Source organism: Monodelphis domestica, chromosome 3 (genome assembly GCF_027887165.1).
Source record: "Monodelphis domestica isolate mMonDom1 chromosome 3, mMonDom1.pri, whole genome shotgun sequence".
Lineage (NCBI taxonomy): Eukaryota > Metazoa > Chordata > Mammalia > Didelphimorphia > Didelphidae > Monodelphis > Monodelphis domestica.
Window position 1 is genome coordinate 488,670,104 of NC_077229.1, and position 21,074 is coordinate 488,691,177.

A 21,074-nucleotide genomic window follows, 5' to 3' on the forward strand; every position below is an offset into this window, starting at 1 on the left:
CCTGCACCCTTGTGTTAACTGTTAAAAAGTGTTTTAAATATATGCCCCTATTTGTCACAATCCCAGGTCATGGGAGGTAATGTCTGTGTCTTAGAAATGAAAGAAATCTCTATTGTGGCTGTCATGTCTAAAGACTTAGAAAGTTAGTTCCTAACTTTACAAATTGGAACTGAAAACATACTTTCTTATAGAAACATTGTTATAAATAGCACTTTGGACCTATAACATTAGTACAAGATTAATCATAGAGATGTTGTTGGTTCAATAAATAAACTTTTTGCCAGCCTGAGAACTTAATACCTTGTATTTTATTGATTCTAGGAAACTATAAGGACTAGACAATTAGAAGTTTGAATATAACCTACTTATAAACTTAAGACTACCTTGTATTGATTTCTTGATTAATCATAGAGAATGTTAGAGCTATAAGGGACCTTGGAGATCATGTTGCCCAACTTCCTCATTATATAGGTAAAGAAACTGAGGTCCAGTAAGGTGAGATGGTCTTGCTCCCAAAATTACATATATAATGAGCAGCAGAGCAGTGACTCAAAATTAGATCTTCTGGATCAAAGTTTGTTTCTGTTTCTACTTAACTACCTGTAATATGCTCTCAAACTATTAAATAGCATGAAATTGGAAAGACTTAAATGTTCAGCTAGAATAATTTTATAAAGTACTTTGAAATGTAAGTTTTGAAATTTTGAAATGCATTTAAATTATATGATTGGTTAAAATATATAGTTTTAGATAGACAACAGTTATTTCTTTTTCTGTCTCTAATAAACAAAAACATTTTTTCTCCATATGCCTTTTAAATAAGGAAAAAAAAGGCTTACTGCTGATCTTTTATTAATTAAATGCAATTGCTACATATTTACTAATAATTGCATATTGTTTACTAATAATTATATATTATGATGCAATTATGTAGATATGTAATATTTAAAATTTGTAAAACATTATTTTAGAAATGAAATTTCTTGCCTAATTCAAAGTCTAAAATTTTTTGTGAGTTTTAAAGGATTTAAAAATAATATGTAATTAAAATGATGTTAATGAACATTTTGATTTTAAATATTGGGTTTATGACCATTGGTATCATCAGAAGAAATTTACTGAATGATCACTATGATTGAGGCTTATTGTGCTTTCTAACAATTTTAATGACTGCCACTTAAGACATAAAGCAATAAAAGTATAAAAAGAAATAAATTTGTAAACAATATAAAAGTAGAATCTTTGGGAAGAGAAATATGCAATTAGTTTATGGTAAAAACTTTACTTTCTTTTACTTCTATTTCATATTTCCTGGGTTAGCTCTTACTATCACTATGAAGCCTAGTCCTCAACAGGTAGGAGCTACTATATAAGAAATCTGACAAGGTTTTTTTTTACATGTTAAGCAGAGTTTGAAAATTGTGTCATTTTAGGTGTCTTCAGTCCTTGAAGACTATGCCAGTAGAGTATATACCCTAAAGGTTCTAACAAGCCAGAAAGGTTTTGAGTAGGAGTCTGGCAATGGATTATGTATTAGTTCTATAAGGACTAAGCCTAGCTAAATTCAGAGGCTTAGCAACAGGAAAGTGGGCAGTCAAGCATGACTAAGGCTCTGAACTTGAGTGACTAGTGAGCCTATTGGTATTGCCCAGGCCAAAAACAAGTGGCATCATACATCTTTAAAATATATAAGTAATGAAAAGCTTTGAACTTTCTCATATGTAAATAAATTTGTTAAATAAATGCCTTTGACCCATAGGCAGCAAGATTTTCTGTCATTAAAATATATATGCATTTTTAAAAGAAATACTTTAAAGTAATTCTTGTTAGACCATAAATGATAGAATTAACCCCATGATCATATCATACCTCCTAGCCATATTTCTAAATATGAATTAAATTTTTGCAGGTCTTTTAATTTTTTAAATATTTTTGTTTTTATAGCCCAAATTTCCTCTGGTGTTCATTCTTCCCTCTCATCCCAGACTCATCTTTTGTAACAGATAATTTTTTTCTCCCTTAATCTTGACAAATCTTGAAGAATATTTTTTCCAATGAAAATTCTGCTCTTTAATTAGTTCCTATGTTTGGCAATGACAATAGAAAGAAACAAAAATAAGAATAAGTATCTTTAAGTAACATTTTATTTTTTCTCAATTTCATAGAAAAACTATCTTTAACATTTGTTTTCTAAAATTTTGAGTTCTAAATTCTCTCCCTCCTCCTACCCTTTCCCTAAGATGATAAGCAATTGAATTTAAGTTAAATATATGCAATCATGCAAAACATAAGCAATAGTACTTTTTTAACAAAAAAAAAACTAGGATAAAGTGCTGAGAAATTGGGACTGATAATGTTATGAAGTTGAGTAATAAGAATGCTTCTACAATTAATAGGGAAGAATGAAAAAAACTAGGTTTGGTAGGAAAAGGTTATGTGTGATTTTATATAATTTAGTCTTCTATTTAAAGAATGAACAAATGTTGCCATGCAGGCTCTTTTACAGCAAGAAGCCTCCATCCATACCACATGATCATTCTAGATACCTTTAAACTTATAGCAAAAGAAATCCCCATCTTCATGGACCCTTTGATAATTAACAGTCCAGGTGTAAAATGGGGAAATATATGCCCACCAAAGGTATTCATCACTGTAACAAAAGAGATTCATCCCAAAGTATAGGTCCAACTGAAATGTGGGTGGTGAGGTTCTCTACGTGGTCCCATTTTGTGCTGAATATCCTGGAGTAGATACAGTAAAAACCAAGTGGAAAGGAAACATCTATTCCCCAGATTTCAATATGTATTTGGATGGACATGGTATACAGTATGTCCAACATTATCTTAACTTAGTAGGACTTGTGCATGGGCAATGAGATGGATTGAGAGTCGAAAAGGAAGAAAACTACATAAATTGATTTGGGGTTTAAGATTATTAGCTTTATTTTTTATGGCAACTTCCCTTGTCTTGATGCTTTTCAATTTCCTTCTTGAAGAAAATACTCATTGATTGTGTGTGTGTATATAGGCAGGAGACTGCTGAGTAATGTACAAGGCTTTAGATCTTTTCCCACTTGTATTCTTTTGCCATCCTTACCTGTACCTACCTTTACATTGTAATCATGGATTTTGAAAGTAAATTTTGACTTGATTTGGAGGATTTTTTCACATTTTTGGTAGGACATATCTTTTGCAGCAGATATCAGTGTTTAAGTTGCAACTTTTTCATAGTCATTTCCTTGCATTTACTCATACTAGGAAAGGTCTTCAAGTGTCCCATGAAATGATATTTTTGTTGCCCTTTAGGTATACAGTGAAACTATCGTCATATTTATTCACCCCTCCAGAGAATACTTGTGAACCATCCTTCCACTAATTACAACTTAGAATAAAAATACAAATATTTGTATGTTTCCAGCATTGTATCAATTCATTGATCACTGAACAAAAATCTTGAATTTTATGTACTAATAATTAAATTCATGTTTATAAACAGTCTTAACTTTATGATTTTTAAGAAAATTCCACTTTTTCTGCCACAGTACCGGCATTGCTTTGGAAGAAGGAGGAACTTCCCATGACTGGGTAGTACAGGAAGCTGGTGCATTTTTTATACTTTTTTCCTTTTTTATAGGTTGCCATGGCTTAAGAATTCACTTCCTAATAACCAATTTGCTGATTATGAGTCTTTCTTGTCCTTGGCTAGGCTGATTCTTAGATGGCAAGTTCAGTAAGTTACAGATGTCTTACTCAAATCAGTTGCAACCTAGTTTATCAGTGTAGTGTACTGGAAAAAAGCAGTGGGCCAAGACTCTTCACCACTGTGCACCAAAGTTTCACTGTCTCTAAAACAAGATTAGACTAAATGGTCCCTAAAATCCCTTCCAGCTCTGAATTTATGGTTCTGTGATCCATTGTCTACACAAAACCACCCTTCATTCCCCAGCCACATTACTGTCTTCTCCTTAGGACCTCACTGTAATTCTGTAATTTTCTAATTGGTTTCGTGTAATTTACCTGCATTTCAGTCTTATTCTACTAGATTGTAACCTCTGGAACCCTGATGGCAAATGTATGGCACATGTGCCAAAGATGGCACCCAGAGACCTCTCTGTGGGCACTGCAGGCTTCTGACTTGGCCCTCTGGGAACCTGGCCCCGCCCCCAAACACAAGGGGTAGGGCATTGTAGCCTCTCTGCACTATAGCAGGGGCTGAGCCTAGCTAAACTCAGTCAGCCCCACTCCTGAGCAGTACAGCCTGCCCAGAGTTGGTGTCCTGGCCCCGCCTCCCAAATGCAAGTGAAAGGTATGGGGCACTGGACCCTCCCCATGGAGCTATGCCCTGCCCCTGAACACTGGGATGCATTCAATCAAGAGGAGGGACATACAGTTGGGGGCAGGGTGGGACATGCAATGGGCAGCTAGCCTGAGTATGCAGTGGGGGTGGGGTACATAGCATGGGGTTTCTAAAAAGTTCCAAAATGTTCACTACTCTAGAATGTTAGGAATTGTGTCTGTCTCCTATCACAATATTCTGCACACAACAGGCACTTAATAAATGTTTGTTAAATCAAATTGTTTAGTCTATTCTGATCAATTAAGATACTCTAAGGCAAGGGTCTTTGACCTTCCTTATGTAATGGATCTCTGACAGGCCAATCCTAGAGATCCCTTCTCAAAATGTTTTTAAATGCATAAAATAAAATACTTGTAATCACAAAAGAAATTAAGTATTTTAAATATAATTATCAAAAAAAATTTTAAACTACAAATTTATGGACCCCCTAAGGTTTATGGACAGAACCTCTATTCTAAGGGGATCTCTGCAGATTTATTTGTATTTACATAGAGAAATGAAATTCTGTTATGAGTCGAACAACTTTACTTTGGGTCATTGAGTTACTGCTTACCATACCTGTATAAAGAACATTCTTCTGGTTGTAAAACCATGATGTGGGGCAGCAAGGAGGCTCAGTGGATAGAGAACCAGGTCTGGAGTTGAGAGGACCTGTGTTCAAATGTGGCTTCAAATACTTCCTGCTTATGTGACCCTGGGTAAGTCACTTAACCCAGTTGCTTAGCCCTTGCCACTCTTCTGTCTTAGAATTGATACTGACAGAAGGCAAGGTTTTAAATTATTTTTATTTTTTAAATAAATTGTGGTACTTTTAATTCCATCAACAATTTCCTTGTCTATGCAAAGCAAAACACCAAAGCCAGCAGCAAGGGTAAACTACAAAATCTAGAGATCTTTGGGAATCACTCTGGGAGCAACTGCAAAGGAAATTTCCTGTTCTCTCATCTTGTGACATCTTGTGTTTCTTGGTGTTCATCAGAGAACAAAAATGTGTTACAAACAAAAAAGCATTTCATAGTCATTGTTTACACCAATTTGATATTGCCATTGGAGCCATATGAAATCCTTTTAAACTGAAAAACACAAAGTATCAGTATTAGGCAAATAGTAATGTCATTTTCCAATTTGTCTTTGCACATACACATTTCCTTTCAGTTTGTTCATTTTTGAATTCTCTAGCGTTTAACCTTTTTTCTACTACATTGAGAAATCCTTTGACAGATTTATTGCTGAAAATTATTTTTTCTCCTTTGGTAGGAAGCAATTTAGCATATGTGTCCTTTTTTCCTATTTTAACATTACTGTGATTTTAGGGCCCCTTCTACCTAAAAATTGAGAAAATGGAGTTTGTTTTGTAAATGTTGCCTAGTGCACATGCTGTTTGGTGAATACACAGCTCATGAAAATAAAGTTTGTGTTAATTGGGAAACATGTTTCAAATTAAATCATATGAGATTTGATAAAGTTTTTCTTCCCATGTTGATTTTTTAAAATATCACCAAGGAAGAAATCATAAATAAAACACAAAGTAATTGAATATTTAGACTTGGTTTGGGACAAAATGAACATATTTTTTAACTCCTCTTTAGATATGATAAAAACAAAATTTGGATATTTCTGTTTCAAGGGTTCTTTTTTCAAACCATGAAAAACAACTAACCCCACTATCAAATGTTTATTTTCATCATCTCTGAATAGTAAGTATTTCTTAGTCAGATTACATATTATAAAATATATGTTGTCTAGACTCCCTCATTTAATTTTGGCAGTTGTCCCCAAAGGAAGTTCATCTTTAAAAATAATTTTAAAGGGGCAGGTAGGTGGCTCAGCTAGACCAGAAGATCTGGTTCAAATGTGGCCTCAGACACTTCCTAGCTGTGTGACCCTTTTAAGAGTTAAAATGGTTGGTAGATATAAATTGTAGTGATTACAATAGTGGCAGACTTAATTGTGATAGATATAAGAGTGGATGAGAAAATTGTGACCGCAGAAAACATGTTTTCACTACAGTGTCTTGTTTTTAATTTAATATATAAGGTGGTTGTCAGGGAAATATTCCCAATTATGAATATACCCAAGTCAACTGGGTTTTATAGAGATTTTAATACAAATGTGGAATTAAGAAAATGAGAGAGAATAAGAAAGGAATAAGCATGAAGGGCCTTAGCCGAAAGGTCTAGACCTGAGTCTTAAGAGAGAGATCAGTCACCATAAAATCTGTTCAAGCAAGGATTCAGAGGGACAGAGTCTCCTCAGAGGGAGTTTCAGCCAGAGTCAGCCTCCCTTCAGAGCCTCCTTAGAGACCCTCTCTCAACAGCCTCCTTAGAGACTCCTTATATAGGGAATTTTCTCCTATGTCACCTCCCCTAAGTTCTTCCATCTTCCATCTACCAATCACAGTAGACGTTTTTCAAAGGACAGACCATTCTTAGTCCACAACTAAGAAGGTGTAAATTTTTGAGTAATTCACACCAGGAAAGCTCTGAGTAAGTTTTGTTCCTTGTAAATTCACAACTTGCTTGACCATTATAGGTACTTATCTTAAGAACTTTTTGCCTTATTATAAGTATGGGTTTAAGTACTTTTCATTGTTCAGAAAAGAGTTTACAACTTTATCTTCCCCTAGGGCAGACTTAAGTAGGTGAAGTAGAGTTCTCACATTCCTGATCTAAGTAGAGTTCACTGCCCAAATGGGGAATGATCTTAATCCAATCTTATGAAGTAGGGTCTAGGAATTTTTAAGGTTCACACCCTGGATACATCATTTAACTCCAGCTGTCTAGCTCTTACTGTTCCTCTGCCTTGGAACTGATACTTGTATCAATTTTAAGACAGCAGGAGGTAAAGGTTTTAAAAAACATGACAAGCCATAGTGCATCCTTTTGTATATTCTCTTATTCTTAGAGAGCAATTCTTAGAGTGAATAACTAGAAAAGCATGTTAGAAACTTCATATCTCATCAGTCATACATTCCCCTTAAGTCTGAATCAAGTTAATCATATTGCAATCAAAATTTTGTTATTCATATGTAATTCCATTTCTTAGCTATATTTAACATCCATAGAAAATCCTTATCTTCATAGATAAATGATCATGACTGCCATATTCTGAGATCAACATTTAGTTTTAAATAACATTTTCTTTAACTTGGATATATACCTGAGACCAAGTTATTTCACAAAATGTTTGACTTTTCATTCAGATATTGTGCAGCCATGTAGTCTCAATCTAAGTGATTAATCAAACAGCAATTTCAGTACCAGTCTCTAGTAAATTAATCCCAGGCTTTAAACTAAAGTGCTGGGATACTAAATGAAACGGTTCCTATCCTCAAGGAGCTTACATTATATGAGACAACATGTACTGTGTAATTTGAGGGGGAAGGCACAAGTAGATACAATGATCAGTTGTAGAAGGGAGTGCTTGAGCTGAGCTCAAGAAAACTAGGAAATTAATGATTCTTAGAGGAGAGTTGGAAATGCCTTCCAGGCATAAAGTATATGTACACCTGTCTCAAGTGGCAGAGATAATTTATAGAGTGGCACCTGAGAGAAACAATAAGGCCAGTTTGGTTGTACCACAATGTGCATGAAGGGAACAAAATACAGTAAACTTGGAATAGAGCCAAGTTATATTGGGTTTTACATGCGGCATGGAAGAGTATTTATTTGATGCTAAAGAAAATAAGAGAATTTGAGTAGAAAGTTGGCATATTCAGGCTTGTGCTTTAGATGTATCAATTTAGCTTAGATATGGAGGATGTTCTAAACTGCTGAAGAAACTTGAGAAAGGAAGAAGAATTAGAAACCAGTAGTTCAGGTCAGAGATGATATGGGCCTAAACTAATTTATTAGTGGAGAGAACAGGACAGTTGTGAGTGATATGGCATAGGTAAAATTGACAGGATTCACCAGCTCATTAAATATGCATTACAAGCTAAGGAGTGTCGGGGATAGGAGATGACTGAGGTTGTGAACCCAAGTGACCAAAATGGTAATGCCATCTATGGAAATGAAGAGGTTCAGAAGAGAAATTTGAGAGGAAAGATTATAAGTTCCACAGATCTTGAGGATATCCAGCTCAAAATGTCCAATAAGCAGTTGGTGATGCAAGCCTGGAAATCAGAAAACCTTGGATTGAATCTCTAGATTTGAGAGTCATCTGAATTGAGATAATAATGGACCCCAAGGGAACTGATGACATGCCAAGACTGAAAAGAGCTCTAGGATAGAGTCTTGGGTTTAGTGGCAGAATATGGCATAATGTGATAATTCAGCAGAGAACTAAGAAAACGGTCAGATAAATAGGAGAACCAGGGAAGAGAGCATTATCTTTTTAAAAATCAAGAGGAGAGAGTATCAGGAAGAGAAGGTGGGCAGCATTATCAAAAAAGTTCAAGAAAGAATAGCACTGAGAAAATGCCATTGGTTTTGGCAATTAAGAGAATCTGGGTAATACTGAAGAGTGCAGTTTCAATTGAGTAATGATAAGAAGCCAGAGTGCAAAGGGTTGAGAAGTAAATGAAAAGATAGGAGGTAGAGTCAGGTAACTCTAGTAATATAACTATAAAGAGAGGACATCATAAAATAATACCTTGAAATGGTAAGGTCAAGTAATGGGTTTGGTTTTTTTAATAATTGGGAGATACCTGGGCCTGTTTATGACAGAAGGCAAGTAGTCAGCAGATAGGGGAAAATTGAAGATTAGAAGGTGGGGAATGATTGTAAGGGCAGTATGTTTGAGGAAAATAAAGGAAATGAACTCAAAGGCACTTTCAGAAAAGCTGGCCTCAAGGAGAAGACCTGGTTTAGAATAAGAATTATTCCAGTTTAGTGCTCTGAAAATTTATAATCTGAGAGTTAAGTTGTAAACATGTCCAATTTAAGAAATGAAATGTAATTTAAAAAAAAATAACTCTTTAACTTTCCATTTTAGAATCAATAATAAGTATTGGTTCCATGGCAGAAGAATGGTAAAGGCTAGGTAATTAAGTGACTTGTCCAGGATTATACAACTAGGAGGTGTCTGAGGCCATCTTTAAGTCTGTGTCTCAATCCACTGAGCCACTTAGTTGCTCCTGAAATATGATTTTTAAAATAGCTCAAATGATTTTTGTTTGAAGAAAATAAAAGATTTCTACAAAGTAAAAAAGCCCAAAAAATAAAAGAATAGCCTTTTGTTCCTTTACAATAAAGTTTAGAGATTGACAAGTCTTCATTTAATTCATCTAAACCATTTAGATATTAATAACATTATTATGGATGTTATTATGCAGCACGAATAGATTTTTGACTGTAGAGATAGAAATAGGTTTTATTCTTCTTTCACCAGAGAAATCTAAAATATAAACATGAAGAATGAAGTTGATATTTATTTAATACCTATTTAAAAGCACTCCTTACAGACCTGGTTACTTGGTTAAATTAGCTCAAGAAAACAACTTGTTGAAGTAGTTTAATTTGCTCATTAAATTATTTTGAATTTAAAGCAGTTGTGGGATAAATGGAAGTATTCAGACACCTACAAATTTGATAATTTTAATAAACATGGTATACTTTAATTTGTGTTATAAATAAAGACATGAGTTGCTAAGACTTAAGGAATTTAGCATCAATGATTTTATGAGGTTCATGAGAAATCAGAAGGAAACTTAAGACCACAAGCAACCATCAACATTAGAGGAAAATAGATTATTATGCTTTGGGGGATTAGTTTCAAGCATTTTAAAAGAGAACTATTTCTTAAAAAGACGTCTGAGAGGAAAGGGATAGGGGAAATCTCAAACTCATTGAATACATCTTTTGCCTAGGTGAATTTTGTCTCATCAGTCCCATTTTAGCTCCTGGACAAGAGAGACCACTCTGATTTTTGTCTTCTTATTCCCAGAATTCAGCATAGATTCTAGTACATAGTGGGCAATTTAGGGATTCTTATAGATTGATCTTTCCTGGCTCTTCTTATCAATAGGTATTGGGGCATTTTTGGTTTTTGTTTTTTTGAGGGAGGTGATTGTTTTTATCTTACATGTTTATCTTAATGAACTTCTCTAAACTAAAAGTGTACAGAAATGAGGACATTTAGCCATTCCATATTTATTTCTTGTTTCAATTTCATTCATATACTGCAAAAAGTGGCAGTTTCTGAAATAAGCAATAAGTCCCAGACCAGAGTTTCACCACTATGTCAGTCACTGTAAGGATAAGAAGGTTTAGATAGCAGAAGCCTATGCTACAGTCCTAACCTATATTCCTACATTAAAGAGATTGGAAGATTTTGGTGCTTTGTAATATTCAAAAAGAATTTTTAAAACATTAAGACCTAAATGTGATGTTTGTTTTACAAATCATTTAAATGAAATAGCAGCTATGGTTTCTTTTATTTCTATCCTTTGGTTTTGTACCCAGGCAATCCAACAACTTGACTAACAAAATCAAAGATTTCTACACTGACAAAATTCTTCCCTGTTGTCAAGTCTTTTAAAAATCCTTTTTTATGACTTTATGACATTCTCAACAAAAATAGTCTAATAAAAAGAATAAAATTGTGCACAAAACCTGAAACTGCTAACAGTAATAAAGTTTATTTTATTTTATTCTTTATTTGTAGGCCAAAATTTATTCAGATTCTCTAAAATGATTTCATTTGCTGTATCTGGTAAAGGATTTCTGGTGCAAATACACTTCTATATTCAGCAAAAGTGATTATTTGAAATTGCCTTGAGAATCTTCAAAGAATTCTACAGAAAATATATTTATTATGTAAGTGTTCCTTATACTTAAACTACTTTACTAACCTTAACCATTACTCTTTCTTAAATAGATCATTAGTAGGTTAATTTCTTAGTAGGTTCTCAAAGAACTTTACTACTCTCCACTAAGAAGTTTTGGACATTCAAACAATAAACATTAAGTGCTTACTATGTGCCAGGTACTTTGCTAATTAAAAAAGAGGGCAAATGATAGTCCTTGCCCTCAAGGAGTTCATAATGTAATGAGAGAGTCAGCAAGCAAATATGGATTAATAAGTTAAATAAAGGATGGATAGGAAATATTTAAAAGAGAACTAAAATTAAGAGACACAGGGAAAGGCTTCCTATAGAAGATGCATTGTCCTCTGCATTTAAAGGAAGTCAGGAGGTATCAATGTTATAGAGAGAATGTTATAGGCATGAGGGGCAACCAGAGAAAATGCCCAGGAATTGAAAGATGGAGTGTCTTGTTCATAGAACAGCCAGGAGGCTGAAAGGAATAAAGTCTGAAAAGGTGGGAAGGGGCAAGGTTATGAGGATCTTGTAGATGATGCTTGAGGCAACAAGGAGCTACTGAAGTTTATTGAGTAGGGGAATGCTACTACCCTTGAATCCCTTGTTCTCTTGACTTTGTGTCACTCAACCTATGAATCGTTATCTCTGGAATTTCACTTTTTATAATTTCACTATATAATTTCTCCTCTTCTGTTTTAGGGCTCCATTAGAGAAAACTATGGAATTGAAGTGACAACCTATTGAGAATTTTTGGCACCTTGCTCCTAAATCTCCATATTTATATCTCATTTCTCTTCTTAGCTTCAATCCCATATCTGCAACTACCTGCTGGACACAAATACCTGGATGTTCTATAGATATCGAAAACTTACTATGTCTGAAACAACTCATCATCTTTCTAGCTAATCTCCCCTCTCCTTCTAATTTAAGTATTTCTGACAAGGACACCACCACTCTTTCTTACCTACATTCATCTAGGAGTCATCTCTGACCCTCTACTCTTTTATAACCTATATCCAATCAACTGAAATCTTGAGTCTTTCTCTATAATGCTTCCTTTATCATTGCTCTTCTCTCCATTTATACTATAATCACCTTACTTTAGATCCTCATTCTACTGCCTAGGCTATTGCAAAGTATTCCAAGCAGGTATCCTTGCATCTAGATTCTCCCTTCTCTAAATGACATTCCACCTAACTGCCAAATTTTTGACCACACCTACATCTTTGGGGTCCTTGTGCTATTCCATTCCCACTAGACAATATCACTGGCCTGACTGCAAGGCTGTAATAAAAAGTTGTCATTCTTGTGTTCAAGACTGGACTATGCTACCTATCCAACCCAAATAACGAGAACTACGGACAATTCTAAGTACTAGAGTTTTAAATCTTCAGCCTTGCTGTGGGAACGCTTGGTCTTCAAGCCTTTATTATGTTATGTATTCCTCCTTGTTCCAAACCAAGAAGTTTTTTTGGTTGGTTAGTTGTTTTTTTAGAAAAAGAAGACACATGACCATGTTATTCCCAGCCCAAGAAATATTAGTGGCTCCCTATTAACTCTAGGATAAAAATACCATTTTTCTGGCATTTGAAACCTTTCACAATCTGCCTCCAAACGATTTTTTCCTCACTGATTATACATCTCTTCATGTACTCCATGGCCCTCCAAACTGTTTGCTACTTTCTAGACATAACATTCTATCTCCCATCTCCTTGCCTTTGCATAAACTGTCCCCTGTGCTTATTATTCTCATTCTCTTCAGTCTTTTTCTTGGAACCCCTAATTCCTTCAAGACTATACCTGAACACTTTCTTGATTCTCCCTGATGTTTTTTCTTTCCCTCTCCATGGAGTTGATTTATATTTCTATTTATTTTGTATAAATCTTGTATTATTTTACTTTTGAACAGCAGTGAGTGTCCTTTTAGTGGTATCTAAATTCCTTGAAATTAGGGATAGTTTTATTTTGGTCTTTATATCTTCAGCACTGATCACTGTGCTTGGAATAAAGTTGTCATTTTAATCATTGTTATTTGATCTGTTTTTGATTATACCCATATAGGATTTAAAAAATGTTTTATAAGATACTTCTTAGGATAATATGTTTGGTCAGTCTCACATCATTTGGAAATGTGTACTATATTTCATAGCAATTGCAAAGTAATACCACTCTTCAAAATAATTTTAATATACAATATAGCATAATTATATAATGTATTATGTGACATGTAATATATAATTTTTTTTAAACCCTTACCTTCCATCCTGGAATCAATACTGTGTACTGCAGAAGAGTAGTAAGGACTAGGCAATGGGGGTCAAGTGACTTGCCCAGGGTTACACAGCTAGGAAGTATCTGAGGCCAGATTTGAACCAGGACTTCCTGTCTCTAGGACTGGCTCTCAATCCACTGAACCACCCATCTGCCCCCATGATATAACAATTTTTATATAAAGAGCTTTCTATATGCTAGAAGTCAGTACTGGCATTATCCTATTGTTAAGATTAGCTAAAATATTTTGTCACAAAATAGAGACTAAATAGGAATTCAGCTCTCTTATCAGTGAACAGTATTATCAGCTCCATCTGATTTATTTACTCTCACCTGTGGCTCCAAGAAACTGTAGCATTCACAGCTGCTACACTCCATTAAACTCTCTTGGCAAATGGACCGAACAAGGTTGAAAGTAACAGCCAGGCTTCAGACTTATTGATGAATTAGAGGGGTATAAGCATGTGATGACTTCCTCTAGCAGAGTGGGCAGATGAGAACAATTTATTCCAGTAACCATGTAGGTGACTGAAGCAGGCACTGTGGGACAAGGAGAACTTGGTCAAACATGGAAGATACTATAATCATCCACTGAATCCCGATTTATCACCAGTCATGCTGACTTTGGTCATGCCACTGGACTTTGATGACTATGGAAGAGAGTGAGGCTGAAGACATGATGTAACTCAGCCTCACTTAAATGCAATTTGTGCACAAATCAAAACATCACTCTGTGATTTCATTAGTCCTCTTTGAAAGAAGAACAAACAATAATTGTGTGGGAGATACTGTGCTAAGCATTTGGAATACAAATATAAGTAAGCAAGATGGTACCTGCCCTAAAGGCACTTACATTCTAGTGGGGGAAGTCAGCTCCTCATAAACCAACAAAAAGAGTGGCAAATAGTGCAACTATGCAGCACTCATACCAGGACAACCCAGGAGCCCAGAAGGCTGGGACTCTCCTTTAAGACAACAGAGAGGACTCTGAATTTCTGTACCCTGAATCTCAAAGATCTAGAGGGCCCTTACACTGAGACACCAGCACAGGAACCTAGGGAATGACCAATCAGAGTGACCACCCCACCCAAAACCAGAAGAGGAACTAGAGCCTGACCCTGTCACAAAGTTCCAATTTAGGAACTAAAGCTAGAAAGTTCAGTAAATTGAGGAAAATGACAATATGAAAAAGTATTATATGTTTAAAGATAATAGAAAATCTAGCTTAAGAGATATTAAGCTGATTCAAAGAAAAAAATAGTAAGGACTACATGAATGTCTAGAAGAAATTAGACAAGGGATTTTTAGAACATTAAATAAAAGCTAAGGAGGGGCAAATTAGAATAAGGAAAAGTAGCAAACCCCCATCTGAAAACTACACCAAACCAATCAGAAATTAGTAACTTCAAGACACGGGAAGGAATATTAGAACAAAGTCAAACAAAAAAAAATGTAAGATAAATGATATCTAAAATGACTGACCTGTAAAAGAGAATAATTTAAGAATCACTAGACTTCCTAAAGACCATAATTTTTAAAAATCCTGGATACTATATTTTAATAAGAAATCATAATTGAAAACTGCCAAGGAAAAAAAAGAAAGAAAAGTGCCCAGATCAGTTAGAAACAGAGGACAAAGTGAAAATAGAAAGAATGTAGTCCTTAGAGGAACCCAAAAAGGAAAGTCTCAGGAATGTCACACCCAAAATCTAGACCTCCCACATCAAATAAGAAATACTTGGGGCAGCTGGGTGGCTCAGTGGATTGAGAGTCAGGCCTAGAGAAGGGAGGTCCTAGGTTCAAATTTGACCTCAGACACTTCCCAGCTGTGTGACCCTGGGCAAGTTACTTAACCCCCATTGCCTAGCCCTTACCACTCTTCTGCCTTGGAGCCAATACACAGTATTCTAAGATGGAAGGTGAGGGTTTAAAAAAAGTAAAGAAAGAAATACTTCAAGCATTAGGAGAGAAGCTATTCAAATGCCTAGAAACTAAAGTCATCAGGATCATATAATACCTTGCAGCTTCTGCTATAAACAAGGAGAACATGGAATACACATTCCAAAAGGTAAAAAAAGATAAGTTTACAGCCAAGAATCACTTCCCTTTTAAAGCTGAGAATAACCCTGCAAGAAGAAAATAAAAATTGGACCTTTAATGGGATGTAGGGCTTTCAGCAGTTTCTGATGAAAAGACTATATTTTAAAAATCTAAATATAAAGCTTTAACTTTAGCAAGGATAAAGAAAATCTTATATCATTTCTATAGTTTCAAACTGTCAAGTTCTTTTTAGATCCTGATTGCCCTCTCTTCAAACTTTATAAGCACTCATCTTTTTATCCAAGTTAATGATTAAAAAAAAAAATGTATATCCTGGAGCCAAAACTGGAACCCTGCAGCATGCCACTAGAGATTTCCATTCAGATAACATCAATCGATTGATCATAACTATTTGTTTAATGTTGTTCATTCGGTTCCATCTCCCTCTGAAGATACTATGTTCTAGTTTACATTTCTTCATTATTTCAAGAGATTTTTCCAGATATTGCTAAAAATCAAAATATGCCTTTTCTTTAGCATTTTAACCTACCAGTCAAGAAACATGGCCCACAGAGTAGAAATACAAAGAAAAACAACTCCTTGATCACATGGGTCAATGGGGATATGATTGGGTAATGGGAAATGATCACCCTAGTGCAAATATTAATAATATGGAAATAGGTCTTGACCAAAGACACATGTAAAACCCAGTGGAATTGTGGGTCAGCTATTGGATGGGTTACGGGGAGGGAAGAAAAAGAACAGGATTTCTGTAATCCTAGAAAAATACTCTAAATTAATTAAATAACATTTAAAAAAAGAAAAAGAAACCTGGGCCACAAAAAGAAAATTAAACAAGTTATATAAGATTTATTCTTAGTGAATCCATCCTAGGTCCTAAATTAAAAAAAATCTAAGGGGGGAGGATCTGATCTCAGGTCTCCCTTGCTTTTATTTTATTTTATTTTTTGGTATTTAATTAGTCAATTTAGAACATTATTCCTTGGTTACAAGCATCATATTCTTTACCTCCCCTACCCCAACCCCTTCCCACATCCCCTTCAACATTCATTACTTTCTTTTTTTTTTAAACCCTTACCTTCCATCTTGGAGTCAAGCTAGGAAGTGGCTGAGGTCATATTTGAACCCAGGACCTCCCATCTCTAGGCCTTGTTCTCAATCCACTGAGCTACCCAGCTGCCCCCTACATTCATTACTTTCTGTTGCTGTCATGTTAACCAATCTGCTAGGTGTGAGGTGATACCTCAGAGTTGTTTTGATTTGCATTTCTGATTATAAGAGATTTAAAACACTTTTTCATGTGCTTATTAATGGTGTTGATTTCTTTGACTGAAAATTGCCTATTCATGTCCCTTGATCATTTATCAATTGGAGAATGGCTTGATTTTTTTTGTAAAATTGATTTAGCTCTCTATAATTTGAGTAGTTAGACCTTTGTCAGAGGTTTTTGTTATGAAGATTGTTTCCCAATTTGTTGTTTCCCTTCTAATTTTGATTGCATTTTTTGTTTGTACAAAAACTTTCTAATTTGATGTAATAAAAATTATTTATGTTTTGTGATTTTTTTCTAACTCCTGCTTGGTCTTAAAAATCTTTCCTTTCCCAAAGATCTGACAAGTATACTACTCTGTGTTCACCTAATTTACTTCTAGTTTCCTTCTGTATATTCAAGTCCTTCACCCATTCTGAGTTTATCTTGGTGTAGGGTATGAGATGTTGATCCAAACCCAATCTCTCCCATACTGTCTTCCAATTTTCCCAGCAGTTTTTGTCAAATAGTGGATTTTTGTCCCTAAAGCTGGGATCTTTGGGTTTATCATATACTGTCTTGCTGAGGTCACTTAGCCCAAGTCTATGCTGCTGATCCTCCATTCTGTCTCTTAGCCAGTACCATATTGTTTTGATGACCATTGTTTTATAGTATAGTTTAAGATCTGGGACTGCAAGGCTACCTTCCTTCGCATTTTTTTTCATTATTTCCCTAGATATCCTTAATATTTTGTTCTTCCAAATGAACTTTGTTATTTTTTTTCTAATTCAGCAAATAAGTTTTTTGGTAGTTCAATAGGTATGGCACTAAATAAGTAAATTAATTTGGGTAGTATTTTCATTTTTATTATGTTAACTCATCCTACCCATGAGCAATCGATGTTTTTCCAATTGTTTAGATCTAGTTTTAATTGTGTAGAGAGTGTTTTGTAGTTGTATTCATAAAGTTCCTGTGTTTGTCTTGGCAGATAGATTCCTAAGTATTTTATATTGTCTAGGGTGATTTTAAATGGAATTTCTCTTTCTAATTCTTGCTGCTGAGATGGGTTGGAGATATATAGAAATGCTAATGACTTATGTGGGTTTATTTTGTATCCTGCAACTTTGCTAAAGTTGTTGATTATTTTCACTAGCTTTTTAATTGATTCTCTAGCATTCTTTAAGTAGACCATCATATCATCTGCAAAGAGTGATAGCTTGGTCTCCTCATTGCCTATTTTAATACCTTCAATTTGTAAAGGGTAATTTTAGTGTTTTGACCTAAACTATATTAATTATTGGTCACCATGGATATCCCAAATAAAAAAATACCCAAGTCAGCTAGAAATTTATGGTGATTTAATTAGTATAGTGGAAAGAAATTAAGAAGAAGGGAGAAGGAAAGGGTGTAGGATTTCTCCCGCCTGGCTTGTGCCCGGGGGATGATTAGAGGCTTTAGGAAGGTAAAGTTTTGGAGAGTAAAAAAGGAAGGAATCCGCCTGAACTCCAAGAGGGCTCAGCCAAGATGCCTGAACCTGAATTAGCTCAAGGGCAAACTCACTGCCAAAACCCATACAAATAGGTGCCACCACGCCAAGATGTTGGAACGCTTAGTACGCTGCCAGCCAGAGCCAACTCTCTAGGGAAAAGGGCCGAAGAGGGGAAGTGACATGCCCCATATAGACGGTTTTACGTCACTTTCCTGCATCTCATCTGTACCAATGTTAGCTTAGCTTGACTTAGGACAGCCCAGGGGTCTGTCAGCTGTTTCTGCACATGTCTGTTGAAGGCCATCTTCTTAGATACTTAATCCTTGAATATGGGTGCAGACATTCCTGACCTCATTAAACTAAGAAGGGTGGAGCAATGTAGCGTTCCCAAGACCTGATTCTCTTAGACCAAGTATCTCCATTGTTACAAATCAGGAAATAGCTAAATCAAATCTTCTAAAGTATGGTCTGAGTAGGGTAGAGTAGTTTTAAAATTCACAAATTTCTTTTTCTTCTCTAATTGCTACTACTAGTGTTTCTAGAACAATGTTAAATAATAGAGGTGATAATGGGCATCCTTTTTTCACTCTTGATCTTATTGGGAAGACTTCTAGTTTATCCCCATTGCAGATGATGTTTGCTGATGGTTTTAGATATATACTGTTTATTATTTTTAGGAAAGGCCCTTCTATTCCTATACTTTGTAGTGTTTTCAACAGGAATGTGTGTTGTATTTTGTCAAAGGCTTTTTCTGCATCTATAGAGATAATCATGCGATTTTTGTCGGTTTGCTTGTTAATATGGTCAATTATGTGAATGGTTTTCCTAATATTAAACCATTCTTGCATTCCTGGTATAAATCCTACGTGGTTGTAATGAATAACCCTAGTGATCACTTGCTGGAGTCTTTTTGCTAGTATTCTATTTAAGATTTTTGCATCAATGTTCATTAAGGAGATTGGTCTATAGTTTTCTTTCTCCGTTTTTGACCTGCCTTGCTTTGGAATCAGTACCATATTTGTGTCATAAAAGTAATTTGGTAGAACTCTTTCTTTGTTTATTCTGTCAAATAGTTTGCATAATATTGGCATTAGTTGTTCTTTGAATGTTTGATAGAATTCATTTGTGACTCCATCTGGTCCTGGGGATTTTTTCTTAGGGAGTTCTTTGATGGCTTGTTCAATTTCTTTTTCTGATTTGGGGTTATATAGGCATTCTATTTCTTCTGTTAATCTAGCAATTTATATTGTTGTAAATATTCATTCATATCACCTAGATTGCCATATTTATTGCCATATAATTTGGCATAATAGTTTTTAATCATTGCCTTAATTTCCTCTTCATTAGAAGTGAGGTTTCCCTTTTCATCTTGGCTACTATTAATTTGGTTTTCTTCTTTCCTTCTTTAAATTAGATTGACCAGTACTTTGTCTATTCTCCCTTGCTTTTTTGAATAGTCTTCCAAATGAATAGGGCTTGCCTTTCATTTTCCCTTCCTGTCTTCTTTGCTACTGCCAGTCCTATTACTATAAACCCTGACATGTAACCAACCCTAAGACTAGCCTCAGCACAAAATAAGAAGCAGAAACTGGGTGTAGTTTATAGATTCCAAGCAGGAGCAAAAGGGAGGAAATAGAGGGAGGAAGTGCCAAGTAAAGAGATATGATGGGGCTGTGCAGCGCAGGGTAGAGTGAGAAGTTTCTGTGGCCCCTGTGTCACCAAATAGGACTAGCTGTTACCAGGTGACTGAAAAATAAGATAGAACAATTTGTCAGAAACAAGTTGGCAACTGCTTCGTGGGAATTTGCTTATTTTCATTTTATTTATATATGTATGTATAACCTTTTTCCTCTGTCATGTAATAGGGGATGATTTGAGTGATAAATGATAAGTAAAGATCAGATCTGCCAATCTCCTCTCTTTTTTCCTCCCTTTACCCTCCCTGGTTTTCCTCCCTCCTTGTCCCTCCTCCCTTCTTCCCTGCCCTTCAAGTTTATTCCTTTGTTGGTCTCTTTAAATCAACTGAGGGTGAGTTTTATGATGTCTCAAATAAAATATTCTTTCTCTTCTTTAAGGTTAAGTAAGGGGGTTTATTGGTGAAGAAGGGAAAGATAAGGAAATGGAAGGAAAGAGGGTTTGGAGTTTCCCTAACACTAGAATAATTCCTAGGTTGGAGGATGTTGGAATATATTCAGATTGGGAAATTCATTAACAGGTCTGGAAATTCAGTCATTTTAGCACAGCAGAGAAATCAGAGAGGGCTGGACTTTTGTCCTTTCTTTCTGTCCCCAAGCCAAGAGACCCTTCTTCCTTTCTGTCTCCAAGGCAAAGAGAGACCCAGATTAGAGTTTGTCTCCTCATTTCTCAAGTCTTTTCTGGTCATCATTCCAAATAGAATGTTCTCTTGAGTGACAGCTCAGTAGTCCCAGCTACTTCAACTCTGTTGTAAACTTCTCCTTCCAAATCTTTCTTCCACAACATTACAGTTAGCATAATAAATTACTAAATATTTTTACTAGTTTAAAAAAATGGATTTCCAATATTTTATACTTATTTCTCACAGCCTAGAAATCTTGTTTCTGTACTGCTCTGTATCTTGCACTACATATTTTCCATTACTATCCTACATGTTCTTTTTAGTTTGGCTGTTGTCAAAATATTTTATAATGATTACAGCAAAAGCAAAATTGTGGCTTAATCAAAAATAAAGAAGAAATGTAATTTGATATTCCACCCATATAAATTAGAATCATAAGAGTACTTGCAATTATTTGCTCTGTTGTTGGGCATCTAAATCCTTGAGATGTTTTTTTAAACTGAGGTGAAAGTCAAATATAAGTTGTAGCTTGCTTTTTGAATTACGTATGTACATAATAATTAGATCA

At 35.1% G+C, this 21,074-nt stretch overlaps 1 protein-coding gene across 5 annotated transcripts in view; it reads left to right on the forward strand.

The window, feature by feature from the left end:
- The window catches only part of POLK (DNA polymerase kappa), a 91,303-nt gene that overhangs the window by 3,687 nt on the left and 66,542 nt on the right, over positions 1–21,074 (forward strand). For 2 of the 5 annotated variants that reach the window (XM_007486551.3, XM_007486552.3), the window contains exon 2: positions 10,963–11,114. The exons of the other annotated variants lie outside the window; for them this stretch is intronic. The gene's annotated coding sequence lies outside the window, so the exon portion shown is untranslated. The remainder of the gene's footprint in view (positions 1–10,962; positions 11,115–21,074) is intronic. 5 annotated transcript variants of the gene reach the window in all.